Raw genomic sequence first — 7371 nt, 5'->3', positions numbered from 1 at the left:
CCCTCATGTCGCCGGTCATCCGGATGATCGGCTTTGTGCAAAGTGAATCCAGGGATCCTGAGGGTGGACCGCGAACAGAGACGGACTTCTGACAACAAAAGGATGTCTATTTCGTAAAACTCTATGAAAGCAATGATCTCGTTTGCTTTCGAGATTATCCCATTGGGGTTCCAGCAGGCTATTTTAAGCGCTCCCATTGCGGAGGGTAGAGGAGGGTGGACGCGTCTGCACGATTGCTTACATTAAAGTCTCTACTAGGGACATCATTCTGTCGAGCCTCATGAAAAGCTGTTCCAGTTTGCCATTCAGAGCGGCGTTTTCGGTGGAATGTGTTGGAGGGGGAGTATTTTCCATCTCTTTGTGAGGGATAGGTAGGTTTCTTCTGGCTACACTTGCAAATGATTCCTTACCAACGTTGGGTGAGAGATCGGTTGAAGGAAACGTATTCGATTTTGTGGCTGCTGTGAGCCTTGATTGAGTATTTTGCTTAAATGCGACTTGCAGATATTTGCGGCATCCTCTAAAGTTGGCCGCGTGAGAGCTGCCGCAGTAAAATCAGGGTCGTCTTTTCCAAGGTAGGGTGGTTTTCTCCGTATTCTCTGCAGATGTAATGCCGTGTGCAGTATGCTTTTGTATGTCCGTATTCCTGACATCTATGGCATTGTACGGGACTAGATTGCTTGCGTGGCTTCTCCCAGGTCACTATGTGTCTGCAAACAGCAGACATGTTCTTAAGAGGCTTGTTGTTGCCAGCCTTCTTTATATCCACAAGCCTCATGTTAAGAGGAAGCTGTGTTACCTTATCACGAGGGATATAGATGCGCAGAACGCAGTGACCCTCTTCCTGCGGGCACTCAATAATAAGATGAATGTTCCTCATTACCATGCGAAATAGTCGGTCTTCCGGCAGCTGGTGGTGGTGGAAAACAGTTCCTTTTTCGCGGAAGTGTCTGGCAACAAGCCTGTAGGCGTCGGAGGAGTTGCACTGAATGGCACAGTCACCTGAGTTCAGCGCTTTGATGGAGTAAGAGTCTCCAATAAGAGCATCCAGCTCTCTGCAGAAGGCAGAGTAGCTAACCACACCGGGAACCATATTCCTTGGAACCTTGGGAGATCGAGCTGCTTGCGGTGCTGCTGTTTGGGCTTGTCCTGAATTTTTGGATTTTGCGGGCAGCAAAGTTGCGTCGCACTTCGTTGTGGCGCGGTTTATCGCGGCTTGCGAAGTAGAAGGCCCGACGTCCATTTCTTCCTCGTCGCTAAGGGTTATGAAGCGGTTTCCAGAATTGGCGGTATGGCTTGTCTTCTTGTGGCTGACCTTGGAAGAGAGAGCGGTACCTGCTCTCTTCTTAGCTGCACCTTTGATTGGCTAAGTGGTGACTTGCTGCCAGCCTGGGGTGGGGTTGCATGATAGTGTGCTAGTGGAAGCAGGATAATGCCTCGTACTGGATGCAGCGGAACACAGGCTGCCATTCGAGCTCGTTGTGAACGTCATTTGAGATGTGATCGAGGACGTTACAGTACATGCAGCTTGTGGGAGCCCATCTGGTTGTACTGCCACCGTTTAAGCAGCTGTCCGTTAGACCGTCTCGCAAACTAGCTCGTAGTTCGGCGGGAGTTGCTCTAGCAGTATTCCTCATTGATTTAAAATCAATGGATTGTTTTTAAAGAGATATATTAATTTTTAGCAATTAGCAAAAACTTTACCAGATAAAGTTAAGTAATTAACTAAGATGGAACACAAACCGGTTGAAAGCTTAAAGCTTCAACAGTAGATCGCCTCGTGGAGATCAGTGGACCACCAGCAATTGCCGGGGCCCAGTGCTTGTGAAAAGAAAAACTGTGGAATCACCTATAGCTGATTCACTTGGGTATTGCTAACGTGAAGATAGGTAGGACAATTGCAGTCCTGCAGTGAAGGAACTTCCCGAAAGCTTTGGGTTTTATGTTTGAATACACTTGATAAATCACCAATAACACGTCTTACGCTTAAAAAAGCTCTACTGATAACTGCGCCCCAGAAACGGAAACAGACTCCCAATACATGTGCGAAGTCCATCGGGACCAAATACGGGCACTACGGGAGAAGGTGAAGAAGAGCTATGAGAGCTGCTCCGACTTGCTAGCCGTGTCCGACGACAATGCGACATTTCCGTATGTATATATCAAAAAATTACAAGAAACTAATCCAATACTGGGCGAATGTACACTTTTAATGGTAAAACTGCATGGATAGATGAAAGAGAGACATTTAAAAACAAGAAAGAAAAGCTAACTTCGGGCAGAGCCGAAGTTTATATACCCTTGCAGTTAAAACCGGATATACATCGCAAACATCGGATATAGTTGGCCGACCCTTATGATTACATCATATTAAAACTAATTAACTAAAATAAAAAATCTAAAAAAAGTCCCAAACTTCTATCTTCAAAAATACGAAAGTTGATATTTCTACCAAGTACGATTTCCGATCGTTCAGTTATATGGCAGCTATAAGATATAGTCGGCCGATCCTAATGAAATTTGGTAGGTTGGATCAACTGGCCAAAACTAGAATCTGTATTAAGTTTAAACTTCCTATCTTCAAAAACACGAAAGTTGGGTCATTTCCGATCGTTCAGTTATATGGCAGCCATAAGATATAGTCGGCCGATCCTTATGAAATTTGACATGTCGTAATGGTTTGCCAAAAAAGCTCTCGTGTCAAATTTGAACTCTCTAATTCTAAAAACACCAAAGTTATACCTTTTCCGATCAATCAGTTATATGGCAGCTATAGGATATAGTTGGCCGATCCGGGCCGTTCCGACTTATATACTACGTGCAAAGGAAAGAAGGGTGTATGCAAAGTTTCAAGTCGATAGCTTTAAAACTGAGAGACTAGTTTGCGTAGAAACAGACAGACGGACAGACGGACATGCTCATATCAACTCAGGAGGTGATCCTGATCAAGAATATATATACTTTATAGGGTCGGAGATGTCTCCTTCACTGCGTTGCACACTTTTGGACAAAATTATAATACCCTCTGCAAGGGTATAAATATATATATATATAACTAAAGACACGGCGAAGAACTATTTCATTATTTTCCATTATGAATTGCAATGGAATGGAATAATTTGAACGCCAAATTAGTTGATATTAAAGCACAGTTCGATAAGTCATATAAATGCTTAACGCAATATAGAAGTGTATCAAGCGTAACAGTGAATAAACACGCAACATAGCTAGTTCTTTGTTTCAACCAAGAACGTTCATTGATACACGACAATAGAAAAAAGTTAAACTCTCACCATTGGTCGTATAAAAGTACATAGATGGGACATCAGGGCCCAAAACGGTCAACTTTTTGCGTCGAGCTTGTTGGTGAGGGGGGAAACGCACATGCATACGATTCTATTTTAAGAACTCATTACATGTATCCGTCAACAAAAATTTGAACCTATGTATGTATGTGTGACTGCTCGCACGACGGAGTAAAAATGTTTTGGCTTCCAAATTTCAATTTCAATTTCTCGTTTCTGTTTTCGATGCGCCGATGTGGTAGTTGGTAGAACAAATAGTATTTTTGATCGCAGCAGTTCGAGACAAGATGGTAGCGTAATGCATAGAGTAGTTACTCTATGTGTAATTTTTCTGTGTTCAAATCCTCGTAAGGACAATGAACTTTTTCTTTCTTTTATAATTATTATTATTTTTTTTTCTTTAATTTTAATATTTTTCTTTAATTTTACAATTTTAAAATTGTTTAATTCTTCATTATGTCCGGCTAATAAAATTTCAAGGGAGTCCTTCCGGCATTTTGTCATCCGACATGTCCGTCACTTATTTTAACTTAAATTGTTATAGAATGCAATTAAAAATAATAATAATAACGTAAAAATTAAAAGTAAAAACAAAAATAAAAAAATAAAAGTAAATATAAAAAGAATCATAAAACTAAAACTTTATCAAAATCGAAACAACCGCCCGCTAATGAAGTCGAACCCAGGACCCCACGAAGAAGGACCGCACACTATCCATCTAAGCTACCATCGAAGTTAATTTTAAGATACTTAAAATTGGTGTTAAAGGAGGCGCTAGAATCCATACCAAAAACAGAGCTGACGAGAAAGGATAGTAAAAGATATTTCTGATCTCTTTACTCTTACATTGGTTCGATTACAACGTTTCAAACTTTCATCGTTCCAAAGATGTTACGATCTAAAAATAGAATTCTCTCTCTCCCTATCTCATCTGCCAGCCGTTTGTCGTGGAACCCGCTCTCAAATGTTTTCATTATTACAGCGGGTTCCAGACGGAAAAAATGAAAACATTTGAGAGCGGGTTCCACGACGCGGCCTGCCAAAATGCCGTAGATCCCGCACTTGTAGACATTTTTACAGCGGGTTCCACTACGAACTGAGACGATGTTAAGGTTATTTTACAATTTTGTATTTTTTTTATTGGATTATAAATTTAGAAAAATACATTAAAATAATAAAAATATAATATAAATAGATTTAAAATTAAAAAAACATGGACTTCCCGAGCCCGGTTTGAACTCGTTTTACTTTGCACACCAGCCAAGCACACCAGCCAAGCGCGAAAAATTTCTCAAACTTAACTTGTCGCGCAATGGAACCCGCTCGTTCCAGCGGGTTCCACTGCTGGAACCCGCCATAGAAAATTTTTCTTTGTATGAGATGTCCCATCTATGTATTGTATAATCTTTGGTCGTATGTATCTAGATTCTTGCAGAGGTTGAAAAATAACCTTCAGAATATTAAGACAAAATACTTACTAGAAATTACAATACCTTCGATACTGAACACACCAGCAGTAATCGAAGAAGAAACAAATACAGATACAGAAGCTGTAAGCGATTCAGAAATCGCAAGCGACTCAGAATATCAGATTAAAGAAGAAGATCTACAGGATTTCACGATACCAGCGGTAATACATATCCCGAGGTATCCGAATCTGAGTCAGAATTAATATCTAAAAAAGTTGTAAACATGGCTATGTCACAGGTAGAATACCTAAAGATTGCCTCATCTCTGCTGCCAGAGTTTGATGGAAAGGCAGAAAATCTGACAAGTTTCATGGACGCATTGATTCTAATAGATTCACTAAAAGGCCCTCATGAAACAACAGCCATTAACTTAATCAAGTCCAAATTGAAAGTCCATACAAGAAAGCTCATAACTACAGAATCAACTATTTTTGACACAATTGGTAAATTGCAAAACTAATGAACCTTCAGCAAAAGCAAAAAATGGCCAATCAATATGTACAAGAGGTAGAGAAGTTAGCAAAGGCCCTAGAAGAAGCCTACATCGACGATGGACTATCCTCCGAAACAGCCACTAAATACAGCACAGAGCATGCTGTCAGTGCAATTATTAAAAATTGGTCTATAGAAAAAGTTAAATACATAATGGATAATAATAGACCCCCCTATAATAGAGGTAGTCGAGGAAACTACCGAGGTAGAATAAATACCCAAAACAACAGTAATCGTCGTTATAATAATAACAATGGAGGCAGAGGCCAGTATAGAGGAAATTATAGAGGTATTGGTAATCAAAGCCGCGGCCAATATAATTACTCCTCTAATGTACGGGTCACTCAGGGTAGTTCGGAAAACTACCAGGCACCTTTGGGTACAAAATATTAAATAAAAAGGTACACACAGTAAACTTAAGTCTTAATATGTTTGTAGTATTCAAAAAATTCGCCACAAATAATAATCTCACATTTCTCCTATATACAGAAGCAGACATTTCATTACTAAAAGATAATTCAGATGCTTTTGAAAACATCGAGCATGATAGAACAATATATATACAAGGCATTGGACAAGGAGTAATTAAGTCCAATGGTTTAGTTCGAATTGAATTGCAGACTGACAAGTATACAATTCCGCACAATTTCCATTTAGTTTTAAAAAATTTCGCAATACCATGCGACGGAATTATAGGAGTTGACTTTATAAAAACTTTTAATTGCAAATTAGATTGTGCATAAAATGATTGGTTCATAGTAAGACCAAACAACTTAAAATACCCAATAAACGTTCCAATAAAGTTTAGTTCTGGTAATAATTTAATACTATTACCAGCAAGATCTGAAGTTGTCCGTAAATTAGATATAAACTTACCAGAAGATAATATCTTAATTCCAAATCAAGAAGTAGTATCCGGTATTTATGTTGCGAATACAGTAGCAACATCCAATGATACATTTGTCCGTTTACTGAATACAACCAGTACCGACCAATTAATAGATATTAATAACATACAGTATGAACCGCTTTCGAATTACGAGATAATTCAACCAAGCAAAGGTTCTAGAACAAATGAAGTCATATCTTAATTAAAGAAAAAATTTCCTAAGCAATTCGAATCAGAGCTCACCGACATATGCTCTAAATATAGAGATATATTCGGACTCGAAACCGAATCAATCACAACTAATAATTTTTACAAACAACATTTAAGACTTAAAGATAAAGAACCAGTGTACACAAAAAACTACAGAATTTCGCACAGTCATCAAGACGAAATAAAGAACCAAGTAGATAAACTTATTAAAGACAATATAGTTGAAGAGTCTGTATCTGAATACAATAGCCCACTTCTGTTAGTACCTAAGAAATCACTCCCAGGTTCTAGTGATAAAAAATGGAGATTAGTAATAGACTATCGCCAAATTAATAAAAAACTTCTGTCTGATAAATTTCCCCTACCTAGAATTGTCGACATACTTGATCAATTAGGTAGAGCTAAATACTTTTCATGCCTTCCCCTTATGTCAGGTTTTCACCAAATAGAGCTTGAAGAAAAATCAAGAAATATAACGTCATTCTCAACCAACAACGGCTCATATCGTTTTACGCGATTGCCATTTGGGTTAAAAATAGCACCAAATTCATTTCAGAGAATGATGACAATAGCATTCTCGGGTCTAGAACCATCCCAAGCATTCCTTTATATGGACGATCTTATCGTCATTGGATGTTCAGAAAAACATATGATCAAAAACCTAACCAATGTATTCGAACTCTGTAGAAAAAATAACCTCAAATTACATCCACAAAAATGTTCATTCTTTATGCATGAAGTGACATTTCTTGGTCACAAGTGCACAGATAAAGGAATACTTCCAGATGACAAAAAGTATGATGTCATCATGAATTATCCCGTACCACACGATGGGGACAGTGCTAGACGATTCGTTGCATTCTGCAACTATTATCGACGTTTTATAAAAAACTTCGCCGACTATTCACGGCACTTAACACGATTAAGTAAAAAGAATGTCCCATTCTTATGGACAGACGAATGCCAAAAAACATTCCTGTATTTAAAAAAGAAACTTATGGAACTG

This window comes from Drosophila bipectinata, chromosome XR, assembly GCF_030179905.1.
Source record: "Drosophila bipectinata strain 14024-0381.07 chromosome XR, DbipHiC1v2, whole genome shotgun sequence".
NCBI lineage: Eukaryota > Metazoa > Arthropoda > Insecta > Diptera > Drosophilidae > Drosophila > Drosophila bipectinata.
This window is presented reverse-complemented; position numbering follows the sequence as displayed.